The sequence below is a fragment of the Macaca nemestrina genome, chromosome 11 (assembly GCF_043159975.1).
Source record: "Macaca nemestrina isolate mMacNem1 chromosome 11, mMacNem.hap1, whole genome shotgun sequence".
Lineage (NCBI taxonomy): Eukaryota > Metazoa > Chordata > Mammalia > Primates > Cercopithecidae > Macaca > Macaca nemestrina.
In genome coordinates, this window is record NC_092135.1 from 89,656,136 (window position 1) to 89,678,913 (window position 22,778).

General features: G+C 37.8%; 1 long non-coding RNA gene and 1 other non-coding gene across 10 annotated transcripts in view; both read right to left on the reverse strand.

Moving 5' to 3' along the window:
* The window catches only part of LOC105468195 (uncharacterized), a 77,346-nt gene that overhangs the window by 43,760 nt on the left and 10,808 nt on the right, over nucleotides 1–22,778 (reverse strand). For all 9 annotated transcript variants that reach the window (XR_011609938.1, XR_011609937.1, XR_011609935.1 and 6 more), the window contains 2 exons: nucleotides 19,022–19,224; nucleotides 18,639–18,792 (listed from right to left, as the gene is read on the reverse strand). This is a non-coding gene — a long non-coding RNA (uncharacterized lncRNA). The remainder of the gene's footprint in view (nucleotides 1–18,638; nucleotides 18,793–19,021; nucleotides 19,225–22,778) is intronic.
* On the reverse strand, nucleotides 11,444–11,550 carry LOC112424356 (U6 spliceosomal RNA). The gene has a single exon (XR_003015104.2). It is a non-coding gene; the product is annotated as a U6 spliceosomal RNA (small nuclear RNA).

A 22,778-nucleotide genomic window follows, 5' to 3' on the forward strand; every position in this document is an offset into this window, starting at 1 on the left:
GCACTAAAATGTTCTTAAGAGTGTTGACATATTCACTTTCAAATATATCTACTATACAAAGGTCAAAACCTTTGAATATATTGTCAGTTTTTTCCCTTGATAAGTACAAAATTTGGCTATTTAAGAGAGATCATGTTTTCACAAGAAATAGTTATTTTCTCTTGGTTAGATTAACAAGAATAATAAAACATGAACATCTAAACGGGAAGAAATATTTGCTTATCTCACAATTCTTCCAGTGGTGAGAAGACCTTAAAATTTTTATTTAGTTGATTTAAACTGTAAATATTATTTTAAGATATCACATAAAAAAGAAAATTGAGCAAAAATTTTTTCTGCGGGGAGGTGTAATATGCTATGGCTTTTTGGGTACTATTCTCAGATGAGTGTATTCATTTTTTCTACTCTTTTCTCTCTTTATTCCTCTTTGACCAAGGGTGAAAAAATCTAAAACGTTATTTCTAACCTCCATTTTTTTCTCATTATCTATCTACTAACTTCATTTGATATTAAAAGAACATACATAATTAAAACTGCTGTTTGGCGCGGAATTTTAAATGGTACTAATGTGCCGCTAACGTTTTCTTTTAGCTACTCAATGTAAACAAGTCAATAGCTTTTGCTGCATCCCCAAAAAAACCAATGAAAAAACATAATAGGAAAAAGAGACACCCCATGCACAATAGTACAAAAGGGCATGCAATATTTATGACCAGCCTTAACAAGAAATGTGCATGACCTAAATGAAGACAATTATACAGCTTTATTGAGAATATAAAGAAGATGAACGATGACAATAAAAGTTAGCCTTTCTGTATTCTTCATGCTGGGCTCTGTGCTCCATGCTCCCCTGTGTCACCTCCTTATCTGTGAAGCAGAGAAGCCCTGTAGTAGCTGGCACACTGCTCGTGAGCCCGACTCAGGCCTCAGGCAATTTACTTAACTTCCCTGTGCTCCAATTTCTGCATCTATAAAACCAGGACAGGGAAAATACATACTTCACAGGATTGTGGTGAGATTTAAATACGTCACTATAAAGTGTTTAGTACAGTGCTGGGCAAATGGCAAGCCCTCGTTTATATTAGTTATGTTCACCATTTCTTATAACAACCCCATGACGCAGGCGCCATTATTATAATCATGTTACAGGAGAGGAAACTGATTATCAGAGAGGATAGCGGCTTGTCTAACGTTATCCAGCAAGTAAGCGACTGAGATTCCTAGGCTGACCTGTCCAACTCAAGAGCTAGGACTTGTGATTTATTACATATCTGTGTTTTCAGAGAAGGCAATGGTCATTTTTATGACACTTTCTGGAATAATTCTAGAGTTAATCTTAAAGAATAAACAGGTAAAGTTTTGTTTTGTTTTGTTTAATTTTTTTTTGAGATGGAGTCTCGCTCTGTTGCCAAGGCTAGAGTGCAGTGGCATGATCTTGGCTCACTGCAACCTTCGCCTCCCGGGTTCAAGTGATTCTCCTCAGCTTCTTGAGTAGCTGGGACTATAGGCATGTGCTACCATGCCGGGCTAATTTTTTTGTATTTTTAGTAGAGATGAGGTTTCACCATGTTGGCCAGGCTGGTCTTGAACTCCTGACCTTAAATGGTCCTCCTGCCTCAGCCTCCCAAAGGGCTGGGATTACAGGTGTGAGTCGCTGGGATTACAGGTGTGACCACTCCCAGCCAGGGTAATGGCAATGTTCTTTATCTTGATTTGGTGGCGGTTAAATGACTATAATCCTAGTCAATTTTTTTTTTCATTATACTTTAAGTTCTGGGATACATGTGCAGAATGTGCAGGTTTGTTACATAGGTATACATGTGCCATCAACCAGTCATTTACCTTAGGTAGTTCTCCCAATGCTATCCCTCCCCTTCTCCCCCAACACTTGACAGGCCCTGGTGTGTGATGTTCCCCTCCCTGTGTCCATGTGTTCTCATTGTCCAACTCCCACTTATGAGTCAGAACATGCAATGTTTGGCTTTTTGTGCCTGGGTTAGTTTGCTGGGAATGATGGTTTCCAGCTTCATCCATGTCCCTGCAAAGGACATGAACTCATCCTTTTTTGTGGCTGCATAGTATTCCATGGTGTATATGTGCCACATTTTCTTTATCCAGTCTATCACTGATGGGCATTTGGGTTGGTTGAAGTCTTTGCTATTGTGAATAGTGCTGCAATAAACATACGTGTGCATGTGTCTTTATAGTAGAATGATTTATACTCCTGTGGGTATATACCCAGTAATGGGATTGCTGGGTCATATGGTATTTCTGTAAACTTTACATTTATAAAGGGTGAATTTTATATGTGAAAATCATACTGCAATGAAACTTGGGGAAAAAGAAGATTTCTATTATTAAAAAGACAAGCAGTCAATTGGGCAGAAATTTATACAAATATGACAGTTACTATGTTTGCTGTACCACCAATCAAACCAAACAATCTATAATCTATGACCCAGCAACATCAGTTCTAAGTACACATCCAGAAATGACTACTTACATCTGCCTAAAGACTTGTAAAAAATGTTCATAGCTGCCTTCTTTATAAAAGCTCTATATTGCAAAAAACCCACATTTCCATCAACAGTAAAATGGGTAAATAAATTGTGGTGTACTTATACAATGGAAAACCACACAGAAATGAAAAAGAATGAACTATACTGCAACCTGGATGAATTTCCCAAACATAATGTTGAATGAGAGAAGCTTGACACAAAAGAGTATGTACAAGATGTTTTCATTTATAAGCCTATAAAACAGGCTAAATTTATCTATACCAATAGAAATTAGAATAGTAATTACTTGGGGGTGGTTACTGCTAACTGGGAAGAAGACTGGGGAGCCTTAGTGTGCTGGAAATATTCTATATCTTGATCTGGGTGTTGGTTACATGGGTGTGTACATGTGTAAAAATGTGTTGAGCTATATAATTAAAATAGGTTTACTTTCCTGTACGTAAATTACACACAAAAATACCTAATCTGAATTAACAAGATGAGCCAAGGATGTGTGATCACTAAAGAAGAAATCAACTGACTTAACTATTATGGACACATAGGTACACACTCCATCTCGGTAATCAAACAACTGTAAATGAAGTTTTAAAAAATATATAATATCTGGGGTTGAGCAGGATGAAGAAGTTATGGGGAAGATCTTGAGATGAAGATTTGTGGGCAAATAACTGTTAAGGAAGTTCTTAAGTGAGAAACCAATAAGGGAGTTGGGGAAGTAGAATAGGAGGAGGAAGAAGCCAAGCAAGGGTCCAATTGCAGGTGAAGTTTCATTCTCAGTCTAAATCCACAGGAGTTCTGGAGTGTAATTGACACTGTATGGTTTATTCTGCATCAAGGCAAATAATCTGGGTGTTCCTACTCCTCTATAATTCTGGGGTTCACTACTTGCTGCCCTGGGGTGAGGGGTGGGACATCAACTCCACCCCACCCCACTTCTGGCCCTCAGTGCATCCTGTCTAATGGTGTCCTGTAGCCCGAGGGTAGATCTCTGAAGAAGCGGTCTGGTGAATTAGGTTAAGAGTTGAGTGTGCGGAAGCTGGGAGATTCGGAGATAAGCAGACAGAAACAATAAAGGGGATCCAGGGAATCCAGTCAGAGCACAATCATGTCTCCAGCACTTATGTTGATGCAAGTTTGGAGATCAAGCATGAGGTTGAAATGACTAGTTATGAATGTTGAGCAACAAAGAAATAAAATGAGGAATGAATGAATGGTCTTTCCCAAAACAAGCCAGTCTTTCCAATAACTTCCCCATACTTTTTTTTTAAAAAAATAGGTGCTTTGTTTCCAAGTTAAACAGAAGATACACATGGGAGATTCATAGACAAAGAGGTGAGGAGTTGATTTGTTCAGAAAACATTCAGATCCTATTCAAATCTTAGAATTTGTTGAGTTATGTATGTGCCACAGAGAAGCACTTGGGTTGTGAAATTGTGTGTTTTTTCTCTCTGGTAGGCTATTTATTTGGTCGCTGTCCATTCTTGTCCTACCTTGCACAGTCATACACGGTCTCTTCTTTGCCAGAGTACTTTACATTTTATTGCATTTGATTTTAATGACATTCTGTGAGAGGGTAGATCAACTGTTTTCCAGATGAGAAAACTGAGGCCAGATAGATTAAATTGTTGCCTCTCAAATTTAACAACACATCACACTACTTGAAAGAGCTTTGTAAACTACTACTTGCAGTGTTTGAAAGTGAGGACTAAACCTGGGTTTTGTTTTAGTTTTTGAACTATTTTTAGAGATCGGGTCTGATTATGTTGCCTGGGCTGGAGTGCATTGGATATTTACAGGTGAAACCATGGTGCACTACAGCCTCAAACTCCCTTTGCTCAAGCTATCCTCCTGCCTCAGCCTCCCAAGTAGCTGGGACTACAGATGTGAGCCACTATGCCTGGCTCTAAGTTCTGTTTTTTAAAAAGCTCCCTAGGTGATCCTGAAGTACAGACAGATTTGGGAGCAAAAGGCTTAAATGATGTTCTTAGGATCCTGAGAAAGATAAGACAACACTCCTTCCTAAGTCATTAATGTATTATTTTATTTATCTACCTATTTATTGAGCATTTACTTTGTGACAAGGATTCTGTGAAATACTGGAAACACAATAGTGAAAAGAGAGTCAAAACCCCCTTGACCTCAAACAAGATTATAGTCTGAGGAAGGATTACAGGTGTAAAGTGGGAGGAGCAGGGTATTGCATGCTGTTGTTCTCAGGACACTATTCATCTTGTTGAATGGATAAAGCCTGCAGTGAACTTGGGGATAAAACAGACATTGAACTAATAATTCCAAAGGCGATTAAGCCTTATAAAACTGGGGGTTTAGTGTATTTTGAGAATGATAATGTCAATCATATTCACATGCATCTTAACATATGAGAGAATCACTGGTCATTTTGGGCCACTGGCATTGTCCTATCAAAATTGCTAACTGGTTGTATATATCAAGTGCTCTCTTTTATGAAAACATTACAGAAGCCCATGGATAGTCTGATGTATGGAAGTGTTTCTGACATTTTGGTCTCAAATTCCACAAAACAGATTAAACTCCTTACTGGAGGAGTTTTTTATAGTTATCTAAACCAAAGGCATTCCTGCAGATAACTTGTCTAGAGTCTAAATAGATATACAATTCCTCCTCTATTCCCCGTCTTCTTCTAATGATCCAGCAGAGGGAGGAACAGGGGAAGTTTTTTTACGATAAGACAGGGAGACATAATGGCATTTGGTGAGGTTGAGCACGCAGATTTTAAGGTTTTAAGGCCTTTGAACAAGTATTCTCCAAAAGCAAGTATGAGTCATCTAAGGCCTGCAGCCCACTACATGGTGAGGACAATGGCCCCTGCATAGAGATTAGAGTGTAAAGGCCTCCCTGGAGCAGGGTGGGAGTCAGCAGTAGCTCCTTGGAAAGTCCAGGGAAGAGATGGAGGGACCCCAATTCTAGCATACTTTCCTCTACACACACTATTACCAACACACACACACACACACACACACACACACACACACACACACACACACCATTAGCCCATAAAGTTGGATTCTTTTTTCTTTTTTTGAGACAGGGTCTCCTGCTGCTGCCCAGGCTGGAGTGCAGTGGCATGATCCCTGCTCACTGCAACCTCTGCTTCCCAGGCTCAAGTGACCCTCCTGCTTCGGCTTCCCAAGTAGCCAGGACTACAGGCACAAGCCACCATGCCCAACTAATTTTTGGACTTTTTGTAGAGATGGGGTTTCACCGTGTTGCCTGGGCTGGTTTTGAACTCCTGCGCTCAAGTGATCCACCTGCCTCGGCTTCCCAAAGTGCTGGGATTACAGGTGTGAGCTACCGTGCTTGGCCAAAGTTGGATTATTGTTGTGTTTAAAAATATAATCCATTTCTTTAAAGCATCTTTATTGTATTTTAAGTAAGCCTCATGGTAATTCTAAACAATAGTTTAGTCTTACTAACACTATTCTTACAGGCTCTTGCCTTTCTGATTTATTGAGCCACAGTGTCTTCTTTCATCTTTTTCATATTTTTTTAGTTCATCAAAATGCTCATGACAATCATGCTAACTTCTTTAATTTTTTTTCCTATATCTTTCTCCTTAGTATCATTTATGATCTTATACTTGGGTCAGGAAGGGATGGAATGGTATTAAGAGTGGAGGTGGTTGGCCAGACGCGGTGGCTCATGTCTGTAATCCTAGCACTTTGGGAGTCCAAGGTAGGTGGATCACCTGAGGTCAGGAGTTCAAGACCAGCCTGACCAACATGGAGAAACCCCATCTCTACTGAAAATACAAAATTAGCTGGGCATGGTGGCACATGCCTGTAATCCCAGCTACTCAGGAGGCTGAGGCAGGAGAATTGCTTGAACCTGGGAGGCGGAGGTTGCAGTGAGCTGAGATCATGCCATTGCACTCCAGCCTGGGCAACAAAAGCAAAACTCTGTCTCAAAAAAAAAAAAAAAAACCAAAAAACAAAAAAACAAAACAAAACAACAACAACTGGAGGTGGTTAAGTGCTATGATTTGAATATGCCCCTAAAGTTCACGAGTTGAAAACTTGATCCCCAATACAACAGTGTTGGGTGGTGAGGCCTAATGAGAGGTGATAAGGCCATGAGGGCTCTGTCCTCATGAGTGCATTAATGCCATTATCACAGGAGTGGGTTTATTATCAGAGGAATGGGTTTCTTATAAAAGGACAAGTTTGGCCTCCTTCTGTCTCTTTCTTATTCTCCCTTTGCCCTTCACCATGGGATGATATAATAAAAGGTCCTGGCCAGATGCTGGCCCCTTGAACTCAGATTTCCCATCTTCCAGAACTGTGAGTCATTTAATTTCTGCTTATTATAAATTACCCAGTCTCGGGTATTCTGTTATAGCAGCACACAAGGACTAAGACATTAACTTTTGGATTTTAAAGTGTTTCCCTGAAGACAGCATAATGTCAACAAAGCAAGTAATTAAGCTGGGTAGGTGCTGATCGCGGGTGAAGAGAATGCCAAGTTGTTAACGCAGCAAGTCATTAAGCAAAGTGACTACCAAACTCAATAAAGCCAGATTTGTCCTGGATAAACTACCCTGGGATAAAACAAAGTTGATTACATTAGGCAAACTTTCACCCAGGGAAAAGGTTAGAAACAAAGGATAACTCAGTCTCAGGGCTGGAGACCTGGAGGTGATGTCAAAAGATCACTGGGTCCCTGCCTCATCTTTAAAGATATGATTGACTGACTCTTCTGGCCTCTATGCCTGGTCCATTCTATTTTTCATAGTTAATTAAAACAGACATATAACTTATTTTTAAAAGTAGTTTACTCCAATGTTCAATTCTTCTAAATTGTTTTTTCTTGTGTCCAGATGAAGGTTCTCTCAAATTTAAAAGTATATATATATATATTTTTTTGGTGAAACTATCTACTTTTGGTGAAGCAATTCTTGAAAAGAATTGTTTATCTGCATTTTCATGAAAGGGATTAAGCCAGCAGGTTCTGGAGCCAGACTGCCTGGGGGAAGAATGCCAACTCAATCGCTTGGGCCTATGGCTTCTTAACCACTTTCTTAACCTGCCTGAATTTCCTCATTGGTAAAATGGAAATATTATACTACCAGTTAGCTACCTCAGGGGGTTGCAATGAGGATTAAATGGGGTAATGCATTTAAAGCTCTTGCTTACTACTGAAAGGTGATAAGTACTCCATAATGGTAACAATAACAATAATAATTATTGGTTTTTTTGAATGTTCTTTATTCTCCAATCTTACTTTGTATGCCAAAATATTTTGCTATATATTATAGATATATATTTTACTATATATATATTTTTTGTTATTAAATATTTCCTATATTTGAAGGTAGTAATTGAACCAGTCAGTTGTCTTCTGCTGAGCATTAAAGAACTAAAATTCTCCTTTGAAAACTTTAGAGTTATCTCATTTTATTCCTGGACAATTGGTCTGAGGTTATTTAACATAGTAGTGGATATCCCTATACACTCAAAAGACTAAGAAATTGGCTGTATTACAGTATTTAAAAAATAACAATGACCTTGAATCATTAAAAGAAAGGCTGCATGATAGTATATTCAAATTTTTCTGAATTTAAAGAAGACTCCATCCAAGATATTTTTTTTCTTAAACCAACTCTAAAAGGGAAAATCAGCAATTACTCAAGTCCTGAGAATACAGTAGTGAGAAATAATACACGTATTCCTTGCTTTCATATTACTTATAGTGTGGTGGGAGAGGCAGATATTAATCAAATAGACATAAAAAGAGGGCCTAATTAATAAGTGAGACAATGCTATAAAGAAATGAAGCATGTTTCTATATGTATAAATTCAAAAGAAGAATGACCTCACTAGGCTTCCCTGAAGAAGTGACACTGAACAGAAACCTAAGGATTGAGTAAGCAATAACCAGGGCCAATGGACAGGGCAGTTAGGCATGGGGAGCAGCTGTAGAAGAGAGCTGTTCTGCCTGAAGGGGTTTTTAGGGGGAAAGAGCTTCAGACAAAAAGAGGATCAGAAAGAAAGGCAGGCTGACTAGGGAGCTGACACCAGGGGAGGAGTACCACTAGATAAAACCAGAGAAGGAACAAGGCCAATCCCTGCAGGCTTTTACAGGCCTTGCTAATGACTGTCACTCTTATCCATAGGAAACTCTGAGATTTTAGGCAGGTTGTGTAGAATATGATCTGGCTTGTATTTTGCAAAGGTGTCTATGACTGCAGTTTGGGGAATGGGCCAGTGAGTTGCTGAAAGAGATCAGTTAAGAGGCAATTGTAAAAGTCTAGGAGAGACGTGCTAGTAACTTGAACTAGGACCTTCATAGTAGAGATGAAAAGAAGTAAACATGTCATAAATATTCATGACAGAACTTAGTGATGGGTAGATAAAGAGGCTGAAGAAGAAGATGTTAGAATGACTCCTACATTTCTGACATGAGTAATTAGAAGGATAGTGACCATCTTACTACATGGTAATAAGAGAACACGGTAGCATCCAGAGTTTGAATGCAAGATTAACAATTTTACTTTGGACGTTTTGAGTTTCATATAATTAGAAGATTTCTGTTAAGCATAGAATGAAAACAAAACAAAAAAATGATGGAGGTCTTGATGGATGTTTCATCCAAACTGTGGTCAATATATTTCTTTAGTGACTGCATTTGTGTTTGTTAGTTTTACTACCTGTCTTTCTAGAACAGTTAGGACAAACATTGCCAACTTCCTTATAACATAGAGAGTAATAATAGCACAGGATCTGGGACAGTCCAGTTGAAGATGTTAGACTGAACACATACATTCGAATCTCTTTCCTTCTGAACCCAGTTGAGAGAACAATGAAATAATTGTTAACAAAACATAAATGCACAAGGACAAAGGGAATGAGATAGGAGACAACAGCAATAAAACTTTAGAAACTGGGAAGCAGATAGACAAGTAGCAACTGAATTAAGACAACCAAGAAAGCTGAATCTTTAGCTTGATGATAACCAACCCAATTTACCTTACAGAGCCCCCCAGAATTGGAGCACATAGCTGGGTGTGGTGTTGCATGCTTGTAGTCCCAACTTCTCAGGCAGCTGAGGTGGAAGGATCACTTGAGTCTAGGAGTTCAAGGCTGCAGTGCTTTTTGATCACACCTATGTAGAGCCACTGCACTTCAGCCTGGGCAACATAGAGAGGCCTTTTTTTTTTTTTTTTTTTTTTTAAAAAAAGAAGCACAGATATCTTAGGAACTATGAATGAGGGTGGTGCTTAAACATGGGATTTGGTGAGACCTCTTTGTAAGTAGCTAATGGATACCGAATTCCCTATTCCTATTCTTTTTTTTAAAATTAATTAATTTATTTTTTATTATACTTTAAGTTCTAGGGTACATGTGCACAATGTGCAGGTTTGTTACATATGTATACACGTGCCATGTTGGTGTGCTGCACCCATTAACTTGTCATTTACATTAGGTATATCTCCTAATGCTATCCCTCCCCCTCCCTCCACCCCACGACAGGCCCAGGTGTGTGATGTTCCCCTTCCTGTGTCCAAGTGTTCTCATTGTTTAATTCCCACCTATGAGTGAGAACATGCAGTATTTGATTTTCTGTTCTTGCAATAGTTTGCTGAGAATGATGGTTTCCAGCTGCATCCATGTCCCTACAAAGGACATGAACTCATCCTTTTTTATGGCTGCATAGTATTCCATGGCGTGTATGTGCCACATTTTCTTAATCCAGTCTGTCACTGATGGACAATTGGGTTGGTTCCAAGTCTTTGCTATTGTGAATAGTGCCACTATAAACATATGTGTGCATGTGTCCTTACGCCTTATACAAAAATTAATACAAGATGGATTAGAAACTTAAATGTTAGACCTAAAACCATAAAAACCCTAGAAGAAAACCTAGGCAATACCATTCAGGACATAGGCATGGGCAAGGACTTCATGTCTAAAACACCAAAAGCAATGGCAATAAAAGCCAAAATTGACAAATGGGATCTAATTAAACTAAAGAGCTTCTGCACAGCAAAAGAAACTACCATCAGAGTGAACAGGCAACCTACAGAATGGGAGAAAATTTTTGCAATCTGCTCATCTGACAAATGGCTAATATCCAGAACCTACAAAGAACTCAAACAAATTTACAAGAAAAAAACAAACAACCCCATCAAAAAGTGGGTGAAGGATATGAACAGACACTTCCCAAAAGAAGACATTTATGCAGCCAACAAACACATGAAAAAATGCTCATCATCACTAGCCATCAGAGAAATGCAAATCAAAACCACAATGAGATACCATCTCACACAAGTTAGAATGGCGATCATTAAAAAGTCAGCAAACAATAGGTGCTGGAGAGGATGTGGAGAAATAGGAACACTTTTACACTGTTGGTGGGACTATAAACTAGTTCAACCATTGTGGAAGACAGTGTGGCGACTCCTCAAGGATCTAGAAGTAGAAATACCATTTGACCCAGCCATCCCATTACTGGGTATATATCCAAAGCATTATAAATCATGCTGCTATAAAGACCCATTCCTATTCTTATCAGGTGGGAGACTGCCTCTCATTTTGGTGCCAAGAACAAATACAAGGACTCTGGATTGGGGTTACCAGGAAAGGATGTAGGGTACAATATTGCAGGCTGGGGATTAAGTATATAAATTGTGTACTGAGACTTCCTCAATCTTCTTCCTTCACTTAGCTCCCAGAACACTGTTAGCCAGGCTTATGTTTTCTTAGCAGAAGGCTGGAAATATTGTCTGGGCAATCTTATCAGCCTGAAAGAAAAGATATTGACATTGGCCCAGTATGTTGGCCTATGTCACATCATCCTGTAGCAAACCCAATGGAGAGTCTCCTCATGCATACAAAACATCCTCTTTTCAATGCTTCATTCTTTTTTTTTTTTTTTTTTTTTTTTTTTTTTTAAATACGGAACGCTTCACGAATTTGCGTGTCATCCTTGCGCAGGGGCCATGCTAATCTTCTCTGTATCGTTCCAATTTTAGTATATGTGCTGCCAAAGCGAGCACAATGCTTCATTCTTAAAATAAAACTAGAGAGCTAGGAATCACTAGATATTTGAGGAAAGCCTATTAATGAAAGATAGAGACCAAACCAAACCAAACAGAAGAAAACAACTTGAAGGAAACAAGCTCTGCTAACAGAACAATAAAATAAGAAAATATATAAAATAGCAGGATTATCTATAAAAGGAATATTCAGTAAGCTCAAAAGAAACCTAGATGTTAAAAAGATGACATTAAAAATAAGAAATTTAATGTAAGAGATAAAAGATAAAGAAATCTCCTAGGAAGTAGAACAGAAAGACTAATAAGGATAATTGAGGAGAAAGGATATATGAAAATTAGAGGATCAGTCCTGGTGATCCAACATGTAATAATAGTATTACTAAAAGAAGAGAACAGAGGGTAGGAAATTATCAAAAATGTGTAACATTGAAATCTTACAATCTCGGTTTTCAGGTTGAAGGGCCCACCAACTACCAGAATGATGGAGAGAAATTCATGTTCACCTGAGAGTATCATTATAAAACTGTCATTGATATATCCTCAATACCTAGAATAGTGCCTGGCACATAGTAGTCACTCTGTAAATTTGTATTGAAGAATTTAAACATTCAGCACAAGAGGGACAAAAAGATGAGACTACAAACTTCTAGAATAAAACAGGTTTAATATTAAAAATGAAGAGCCAGAGTGTCATCTGTCTTCTCAATAGCAACACCTAAATCTAAAAGAGCAGTGCTTTCAAAATTCACAGGAAAAGAGACTTCTATGCCTTGAAAGAGTATTGTGTAGACTGAAGATATTTTCAAATTTATAAGGTGTCTTAGTCCATTTTCTATTCTTATGAGTAAATACTATAGACTGAGTAATTTATAAAAAATAAAGGTTTATTTAGCTCATGATTCTGGAGGCTAGGAAATACAAAAGCACAGCACTGGTATCTGGTGAGGGCCTTCTTGCTGCATCACAGCATGACAAGAACATCACACAGCGATAGGGCAAAAGAATGTCAGCTCAGGTCTCTCTTCCTCTTTTTATAAAGCCACCACTCCCATCATGGGGGCTCCATCCTGATGACCTGATCTAACCCTAATTACTGCCCAAAGGCCCCACCTCCAAATGCCATCAGCATATAAATTTGAAGATTAGGTTCCCAACACGTGAATTTGAGGGACACAGTCAAATCATAGCACAAAGCCTCAAAACATTTACTTTCTTTGCATTCTTTTTCAAGAAGCTACTTAGTTATGTTCTTTACTAGGAAACAAGCTGAGAAAGAGTAAGACATAGGAATCAGGAAACAAGATCCAAGACTAGGAATGACCAGGAGAGTCCCCAGGAGTATGAGGAAGGCAGCCTCCATCAGCTGGGCAGTGTCGGGGAGCAAGTAGTTGCCTCTAGGGCATGAAAAATGGAAGATGGGAGCTAGGGATGGTTGTTTTCCAAGCAAATCTTGTAGAAATATTTGATTTTTAATGCTGAAGAGCATCTTATCCAGATGGAAGCAAGTCAGATTTCCTTGAGAAGATGAAGTTGTTAGAGTCCTAATGCATTTGAATATATTAAAAGGAGATTTCTACAATTGAGGTAGAGTTTGAATTAGTAATAACTACATAGAAAACTAAATGAAAAGCAACAAGATAACTAAGACAATACTTCCAAAAAGTAAGACAAAAATAGATCCCCCTGGCTGGGTGTGCTGGCTCACGCCTGTAATCCCAGCACTTTGGGAGGCTGGAGCTGGTGGAACAGCCTGGCCAACATAGTGAAACCCCATCTCTACTAAAAATACAAAAAATTAGCTGGGCGTGGTGGCAGGTGCCTGTAATCCCAGCTACTCAGGAGGCTGAGGCAGGAGAATCACATAAACCTGGGAAGTGGAGGTTGCAGTGAGCCGAGATCGTACCACTGCACTCCAGCCTGGGGACAGAGCGAGACTCCGCCTCAAAAAATAAAAATAAATAAAAATAAATAAAAAATAAATAAAGCCTGTAAAGCCTTGGACCATTCCTGGTCTACATTTGGGCCTTTTGGGGCTTCCTTTTTGTTTTACTTCTTGCCAATCTGCCTTATTTTATTCACTGTCGTTCCTCAGGTTATCAAATTAACATCACATTTCAGATCAAATCAGCTTCCCAAATGTTTCACCCAATTCACTTTCCTTAGAATTCTGTGTGCTCTCAAATATGTTGAAAGATTATACCAATATCTTGCTGAGTGTCAAAAGCAGATATGATAGGTTCCTATCTGTATGTAGATGGTCAATTCCTCCAGAATACATTTGGAGATCTACTCACTACGTTATAAGTAAGCCAATCCTCACTTTGTTTTTTATTGTCTAGATTTTTAAAAGATGAAAATTTAGTAATATTTTATCAGGAAAAAGGCTTGTTTTAAAAACAACTCTTCCATCATAAATTGACAATTTTATTATTAATTTCTGAAGGTGGCTTTCTCATCTATTATGTGAATTTTACTAGTTTTAAGAGTCAATGTATTTCCGAGTTTTTGGTGGTACTTCACTGTTCCTCCCTCAACAAAGCAACATTCACAGTAAGCCTTTCTGGTGCATAAATTACTCCAATTTGCCAATATAGAAATTGAGGCCTGCTGGCTTGTCTGAAAGTCACAACCAGAAAGTGTCGGGGTTTGGACTCAAGTTCAAGTTTTCTCATTGTAAGCTGAGTGTTCTTTCTACCATGTAAGCTAAGTGCCCATAAGTGTGTTGACAGTCTCTCTGGTCTCAAATTTGTGATATGAAGGTATGGAGTAGATGTTATTTAAATTCATATCAGTCCTAACATCCCATAAATTACTGCAATAGAGGACAAGATTAAACTTGTATTACTATCAATATTTATTCCTTCCACACAGAAACTATGGATTCTACTAAGTGCCAAAAAGTCGATATAATTATGATGTCCCGTTTACTTGCATGTAATTTTTATTCCCTGTCTTATTTGTAAATACCAAGGTTCAAAATGGCCTTGGGTTTTATTTTCACTTTTGCAATCATTTGGGAATTTTATCAAGGCTGAACAAGAGATTTGGAAATTCATAATGCATTTCCCAAGAAGCTGCAACATTGTGAAATTCATGGGGCTCTAACCTTTCTGCTGAGAGAAAGGGAGCTGACTGGACAAGACAGCTCATTTCCAGTAATGTTGCTGGGTAATTCTCTGGAAATAAGGGTGAGGCCATAGTAATCACAGCCCAGTTGTGTGCTTCTGGTTAGAGCCTATATTCAGGGACTATAGTGGGACACCACACAGTCTTTTTTTTTCTCCCTCAGCCCTGGACATTCACTCAGCAAGGTATACTCAGTTATCTAGGAGAGGCCATAAATGATACAGTCCAGCCTAATGCCCCTTGGAAGCTAAGAAGGTACAAAAACCAAATTGCTGCCAATGATAAAGTTTCAAACTGGACACAGATAAGAGACAGAGTGAGATTGCCTTTTGCCTACCTCTTGGCTAAACTGTGTGTAATTAACTGTGTGACCCACTTCTTCAGGCATTCCATGCCACTTGCCAACCACTTGCAGCAACTGGGTAGAGATCTTCTTCAGTCTGAGTGGTTTTAGGTCTTGATAAGTAATAACTCACATCTAATGCTTAAAGACCCGGGATCAAAATCTCCAAAAAATAATTTTGAAAAGCAAATGTCTATGAAACTGGTCTTTGAGTTGGTTATATTTTAAAAGGGGTAATCTCTAACACCCTTCATAAATACCTAAAAGCAATTTCTGAAGGCTATCTAATGCTTTGATTAGAAGTTTCTGATCCTTGAGCATGCCACTACTTAATGAACCATTACTTAAAGTTTATTATTATCAATACTTTGGAGAATCAAACAAAACCATTCTGGCCTTTGTTTTCCCACACGTTCATAACAGAGATGTATAACTGGAAGATGGGTAATAATGGTGATTATATTTCAGATACTGCTCTGAAGCCAACTAAACTTTTACTGTGTATCAACCTGCCTTTAAGTGCTCCCTTTTTAGCAGTACTCTGTCCCCACCTTCTAACATATCAACAGAGCTCTTTCTGTCCTCTCCTCAGGAAGATTTTATCCTGGAAAGAATATGATAAAATTTGTCAAAATGATGTGTAAAAGACTGGTTCTGTTTACTGTGTTCCCTCTTGAAGGGATATTTTCATTTTAGTCACTCTTAGGACAAATGAGAGAGTCTGACATCAAGGTTAACTTTGGGTTACAGAGTGGAAGAGGAAGGGATGAGCTTTCTGTAGACCCTTGTACTACATCTGCAAATGACTGAAATTTAAAGTCATGAAAAAGATTTCTAGATTAAATCTGCAAATGAATCAAGTCTAGAATCGTGAAAAAGAATCATGAAAAAAATGCTTTTAAAGCTGGTAGCAGAGCACATGGTGAATGCTCGATAAATGTGAGTATTTTAATTATAATGTTATCATTATGGGTCCCACTACTGAGCTCCTGAGGGTACTGACTGAACGGAGCATTCATTGATAAGTTCCAGGTGATGGTATAATCCATATTCAGATCTTGTTCAGAGCACACTGGCTTCTGCCCTGGACTGGTAACTAGAAAAGAATGCATTTAGCTTTCCTGACCCTTGCTAATGGGAGCCATCTGAAATACCCTGAGTATTATAATTTTAAGAACTCTGACAGAAAATTTTACAGAACTTTGGATGTATAGAAGTTTCCCTGGAGAGGGTCACAAACCTAGAAACTTTGCTGAGATGTCAAGTTGAATTGAAAGGATCCCAAGGCCAGTGACTAAGTTACCATGCGACCGAGCAAGGCCAGGCAATCTCCTGGCATGTCTCATCTTCCTGATATTGTTATCAACTTGTTTCACATTCAGTCAATGGTATTATTTTGTTACGTGTCCTCCAATTGCTAGTTCTGGTACTCCAAGTAAAGCTCTAAGAAAGTGATTGTTGTTAGTGAGACAATAGAGTTTTAGTGTAAATTAGTGTGTGAAATATATAATATGAAGTTGGTTTTGGTCTGTGACTTGAATGAGTGTTTTATATTAAATAAACGAAGATTAGTGAAAGTTATTTTGTGAGTATTCTCACCCAGTGCAAAACTTGTTCTTGGAGTAAAAATAAAATTTTGGTGAAAGATGGAAAGGCAATAGTTTGTTCTGCAGATATCCTCCTGGGAATGGGGTAAAATGACATATATCTCAGCTTACACATTGCAGCACTTTTTAGAGTTTGTAATATCAAAAAATTGGAAATAACTCAAATGTGCATTAATGAGAGATTAATTGAATAAATTACAGTAAATTCATCAATGCAATAATATGAAGACATAAAACAGAATGAGCAAGCTCTCTCAATATCACTATGGAAAGAGCAATAAGATATAAAGACAAAAAGCAAGGTGAAGAGAGCATTGTAAAAAGAAGTGGAGGAAAGAATATATACATAAATACACATTTGCACAAATTATCTCTGGAATAATGCACAAGAAAATGGTAACTTTGGTGGTAGGGAGGAATGGAAATCACTAGGGAACACAGGTAGTAGAGGAAAATCTCACTATATATACTTGAGTCTTCTGATTTTTAATCTTGTGAATGCATTTTATTCTCTAAAAAATAGATATTTTTTTTTTAAAGAAAAGACAGTGATCTATAGGGTTTAAATTAGTGCCTAGGAAGCAACATGTCTATCAATAGAATGGAAAGAAAACCAAGAAATCATATAAAATTTTTCTGTTTTTCTGAATGTTGGAAATTTTTAAAGTTTCTAGAAATACCCTCTAGAAATGTCAAACAATTATTGTGTCATGAACATCTCTGGCTATTCATGTTTAGTTATATTAGTGAGTGTCCTATTGGAGAATAATAAGGAAAAGCTGATTGATGAATTAGGATTCTTTTCCCCATAGTATATATTAGCAGATCCCTCATCAGAAAATCATTGTAGTGAATATAGTGATTGACCTGTCAACATCCATTCAACTTCACCCTTAAGGTTAGCTGGCATATAGTTGGGCTGCCAGTGGTCGGCCTGGATTAATTAAATCAATCACAGCAATTCCATTTTCCTTGCCAATGTCTACTTGGTTCAGGGATGGGTAAACTAAACCAATCTAGAAAGGACATTAAATAAAAACTGAGGGAATCCTTTAGTTAATAATATATTGGTTCATTCGTTATAATAAATGTTTCATACTAATGTAGGATACTAATGGGGGAGCAACTGAATGAGGAGTATATTAAGAACTCTGTATTTTCTTTGCATTTTTTTCTGTAAATTTAAAGCTGTCCTAAATACACATTTATATAAAAAGAGACTAAAACCAGAAGTGTACACTGTCACCAATTTCTCTATATTTTCAAATTAAGAAGAAATTATTTACTTTTTAAAGATTATTCAGTTTAAAAATTTTTTCCCTCTTTATAAACTATTTCCAGCTTTTTCTTTAATTTTTTTGCTAGTAACCCAAAATTACTTCTTCCATGTTACTTTGAAAATTAGATTATTGGTTCATAGGGCCAATCTAATTAACTTAAACTATCTATATTCTATTCCAAAATTTTTTGTGAATTATTCAAAATAGTGCAGAGTCTCATGTTTTCCATCCTATTATTCTATCATGGTATAAAAACAAATAAGAAACACAGTGTGAATACAATTGCTGAAAAGCATATAAACCTTTTTCATCAATTAAGTTTATTTATTCTTTGAACAAATTTAATGCATGAAACATACTGATAAACTGATGTAGATTGAGAGGCTGTTTAACTTTCTTAACTTGGATATTCTTCATTTATCTGTCTTTTTGGGTCAATAAGAATCCTAATCTTTGATTCTGGCAAAGTTCAGAAACTAATTTTTACCAGTTTTTTTAGATATGATCAGATCTACTTAAGAGTTTCATACCAATTATAAATTCATTGTGTGGTGATTTTAAATCCAGCATATTAAACTGTTAATTTACAATTTGGCCATATTTTCACAGCAACTATTATCTGTTATCTGTTTTTCTTCATAGTTGTTCTCAGTTATTATGGTACTTAGAAAATGGTATTTGTGATGAGATTTCTTGACAGATAATAGGTCATGGCAAGGGGAATTTACTCACTTGAAAAAATGGGGCAGGGTCAGCGCAGATCCCCTTGCACTTATATAAGGTAGGCTTTCCAGTGTCTGCTACACATTGAATCTCTCTTCCTGGGACAACGCTAGATATTGATTGACAAAGGTTCTCTTCCAGAGTTCAGATCAGCATGCTTTTTCTGCAAAGGGTCAAAAAGAAAATATTTTGAATTCTGTGGATCATTTGGTTTCTGTCACAACTACTCAACTCTGCCCTTGTAGACTGGAAGCAGCCTTAGGTTATTTGGCAAGCAAGTTTGGGGCTATAATTTGCTGATCCCTGTTTAATTCTTTTTTTTGTTTGTTTGTTTTAATTTTAATCTCCAAGCAGATCACTCCATTTTAGGGATGAATTCCAGGATAGCTTACATTTAGTTAGAGTTATTTGTAGCTTGTGATGTGATCACATGGTCTTTTATATCAAGTGGTAGAGGCACAGACTCTGGAGCTGGAGAAACATGGTTGGAATTTCAGCTCTCCTCAGCAATAGGTGTGCAGCCTGGAGCCTCGTTCTCCAAACTTCCTTTTCTCATCTGTGGAATGTGGATGATGACCTCTATGATAGAAGGGTGCTGTGATGATTAAATGAGAGCATATGTTAAGAGCCTGGCACAAAGAAAATGTTCAAAAAATATTGGTTTCCTTCTCTAACTCTGCAACAACATTCTCCTCTCTACACACATGTGAGAATTGGGCAACACCCCAATCTCGTCAATACACATTTGCAAGCCCTCTCTCAGATGGCTGACCTAGGAAATTCAAAATTAATTCGAATGAGCTTTAATTTCAGACAGTGCTATTTTTAAAAATTTCTTTTCAGTTTTGGGGAATCCATTTTGTGTAGTTCAGTTCTTGCAACCTCTTGCGTGTTGAAAACAATAGCCACCACAACCACAACATGTGATGATAGCATTTAACCAAAGGCCTTGATTCTGATAACTCTCAGGGAGATAAAGGAAACCTACATACTATCAGATTTTAAAGGGTCACTACTCAAAAGAAATAACATGGAAAAAGTAACAAATTTAGATTTTATCTAATGTTTGATATGACCATGTCTAAGCTTTTAGAATTGGTTTTATTATAAAATTGCTTGGGGAATTCACTTTTAGTGTCATAGTAGTGGGTTGTGAAATCAATATTACTTGAAATTTTTCCCCTTTGAAAAGTTTAACTTAAGAATATGCATACACATATAAGCCACTAGAGGTAGAAAGTACTTTCACAGCAGGAGAATAATTGTGTGTGCTTACTTACTTGTATAAATACACTTAGACACTCTAGAGTTAAGTATATTTAGCATCAGACTTTTTTAGTTGGGGGATATTTAAGTTCTGCCATAATTTTTAAGAAAATAATTTGCTTGCTCACTAGAGAAATTGTTATAATCAATGCTAACACAGCTCTTTAACATGAGTAAAGTAATAGTATCTTCAAAGAACTAGGGTAGTACAAAAGCAATATAATTCGGAGAAATAAAAAGTACCCCAACAGATGAGAGATATTATTGTTTCAAGCATGAGAATTGAAAATTGGGTGTCTTGGTCATGGAGCCTTGTCTTTTATTCCTGGTGTCATAACTCTTCAATATGTGATTCATTGCATTTGTTTCTTGGTTCGTTCATCCGTTCATTTCCTTGATACATAGTTAGTAAAGAATTACCACTTGTGAAGCACTATGCTAAGTGCTAGGAACCATAATTTATTCAGAGACAGACACATAAATTATCAATTACAATATGTTTTATATGTGCTACTACAGAAATATGTACCAAGAGCTGAGAGAGTAGTACAGAAATAAAGATTCATTCTGAAGGGGCTAGACAAGAGTGTATGGGGAAGAAATGGTCAGAGAGGCTTCATAGAGAATGCAAATGACTCTTGAGCTGAGTAAAGAAGCTCTTCAGGGTTTTTTGAGGATGACAAGACCAAGAATTCTAAACAGGGTAAACTACATGATCAAAATCAAAGAAGTATAGTAATGTACTTTGAATGTGCTTGTGAGTAGTTTGATGTAGCTGGAGCAGGGGCTTTATGGTGGGGAGTGGGTGGAGGTTTTATGCCACAGTATAAATCTTCGTCCTTTATCCAGTTGGCCAGTGATCCTTTGGCTACCATTCTAGTTTTTCTCTATAATGTCTAGTTTTCAATGGCCAAAACCCTAGATGTATTAGTGAAGTGTTTTTAGGTTTCAAGGAGCACAAATATGCCTCTAACTTTTGGTGATTTCAATTTATTATCAGGATACGAATACATTAGGAAGCAAGTATAGGAAAAATTTTAATGGAATAATCAGGCCTTATGTGAAGCTGGAGCATTGTTCATTGGTCTCCAGAATCACATATTAATGCAACTCTGATATCCTAAGAGCAGTAATAGAGGTTGTCGTCCCACGGACTTCTCTCTTTGCTTCTTCCTCCTTCTGTTACTATTGTACTCTCTAAGTCTCAGTTTATCTGGTTCATGGTTTCTATTTACTCATTGCTTCTACTAACTTATGAGCCTGCTTAGTCTCTGCTTGGTTTCCTGGTTCCTACACTACTTTGCTCTGTGCATCCCTCCCTGTGTACTTTTGTTCAGGAAAGAATTAGCAATAGGCCCAAGACTGCTATTCCTAGAAATCTCCTTGCAAGGTTGGCTACTGATGGGTATCTGGAAACTTAGGTTCCAGCAGGGTTCTGGCCATGCCCTAAATGATAAAAGTGGCCCACTCTGTCTAAATTGTTAGTATAAACAGCATAGTTTATTATGCTAACCACCTGCTTTCCTTCTGGCAGTCAGGGCTTTGGTATATGCCAGGAAAAGGGTGCCTCTGTGACAACCCCACAATCAAAACCTTGAGCTTCCCTGGTAGGCAGTATTTCACACCTGTTGCCACAACTTGTTGTAGAGGAATAAAGTGCCTCTTGTGTGACTCCACTAGGAGAGGACTCTTGGAGGCTTGCTTGCAACTGGTTTCCTCAGACTTTGCCTTATATGCCTTTCCCTTTGCTGAATTTGCTCTGTATCCTGTCACTGTCATGGCTATAAGTAGGACTATATGTTGAGTCCTGTGAGTCCTCCTAGCAAATCATTGAACCTGGTAGGTGGTCTTGAGGACCCCTACACCGCTTTGCTTTGGGATTCTTAGAATATCTTATTCACAGCACATTACCTGGTCTTTACTATGCTTGACCCCTGGCTATCTCTTCATTCTCATCTGATACCCCTCCTCTCATTCTAATTATGCTGGATTCCTTGATGTTCCTCAAAATTTCCAAGAATGCTCCTGCTTTGAAACTTTGTGTTTGCTTTTCCCTCTGCCTGTGCTTTTTTCCCACAGATATCTACATGGTTTGTTCCCTCACTTCCTTCATATCTTCATTCTTATCTACTCTTTTTTCCATAGTAATAGAACCACTGATTTTTGGCTGGGGACACAGTCACCAGAAAGTCACCTTCCCGATCCCCCTTGATGACAGGTGTGTCTATATGAGTAAATGCAAGCCAATGGGATATAAGAGGAAGCTGGGTGTGCAACTTTTAGGAAACATCCTGAATTAGAGTGGGCTCTGTTTTCCCTTGCCTTTTTCCTTTCTATTGAGTGAAATGGGATGTATGATGCTTGGAGCCTTGGCAGCCGTTTTGAATAATGAGGCAACCTTGGAAATGGAAAGTACAGTCAATGGAGCTACAAGATAGAATAGGCTTGATAATGTGGAGGCCAATACCAAACCTCTAGAATCTACCTCTGTACTTTAACAAGAGCCAGAAATAAACTTCTGTTTTATTTACGCCCAGCCAGTTGGCATTTTCTCTCACTTGAAGTAAGTCCTAATCCTAACTAATAGAAGTACTTATCTCTAGTCTGACTTCTTGAAGCCAGGAGGCAGAATTATATAGTACGAAGCAAGGTACCATATGAACTGCACTTTGTTTTAAAGGAAGTTGTGGGCATGACAGGAAGGCTGGAAGATAGAATGTTATCATGTGGGAAATGTCAGCTGTGGAAAAGCATTACAGTAATGACTCCTTCCCCCACAACCCAAATGAATCACACTTCTCTGTGTCTACATGCTTCTTTGCAATATGATGCTGCTACTCCTCCCATCAAAAGGCAGAGGTTACCTGTCCATCTTCTTGAATC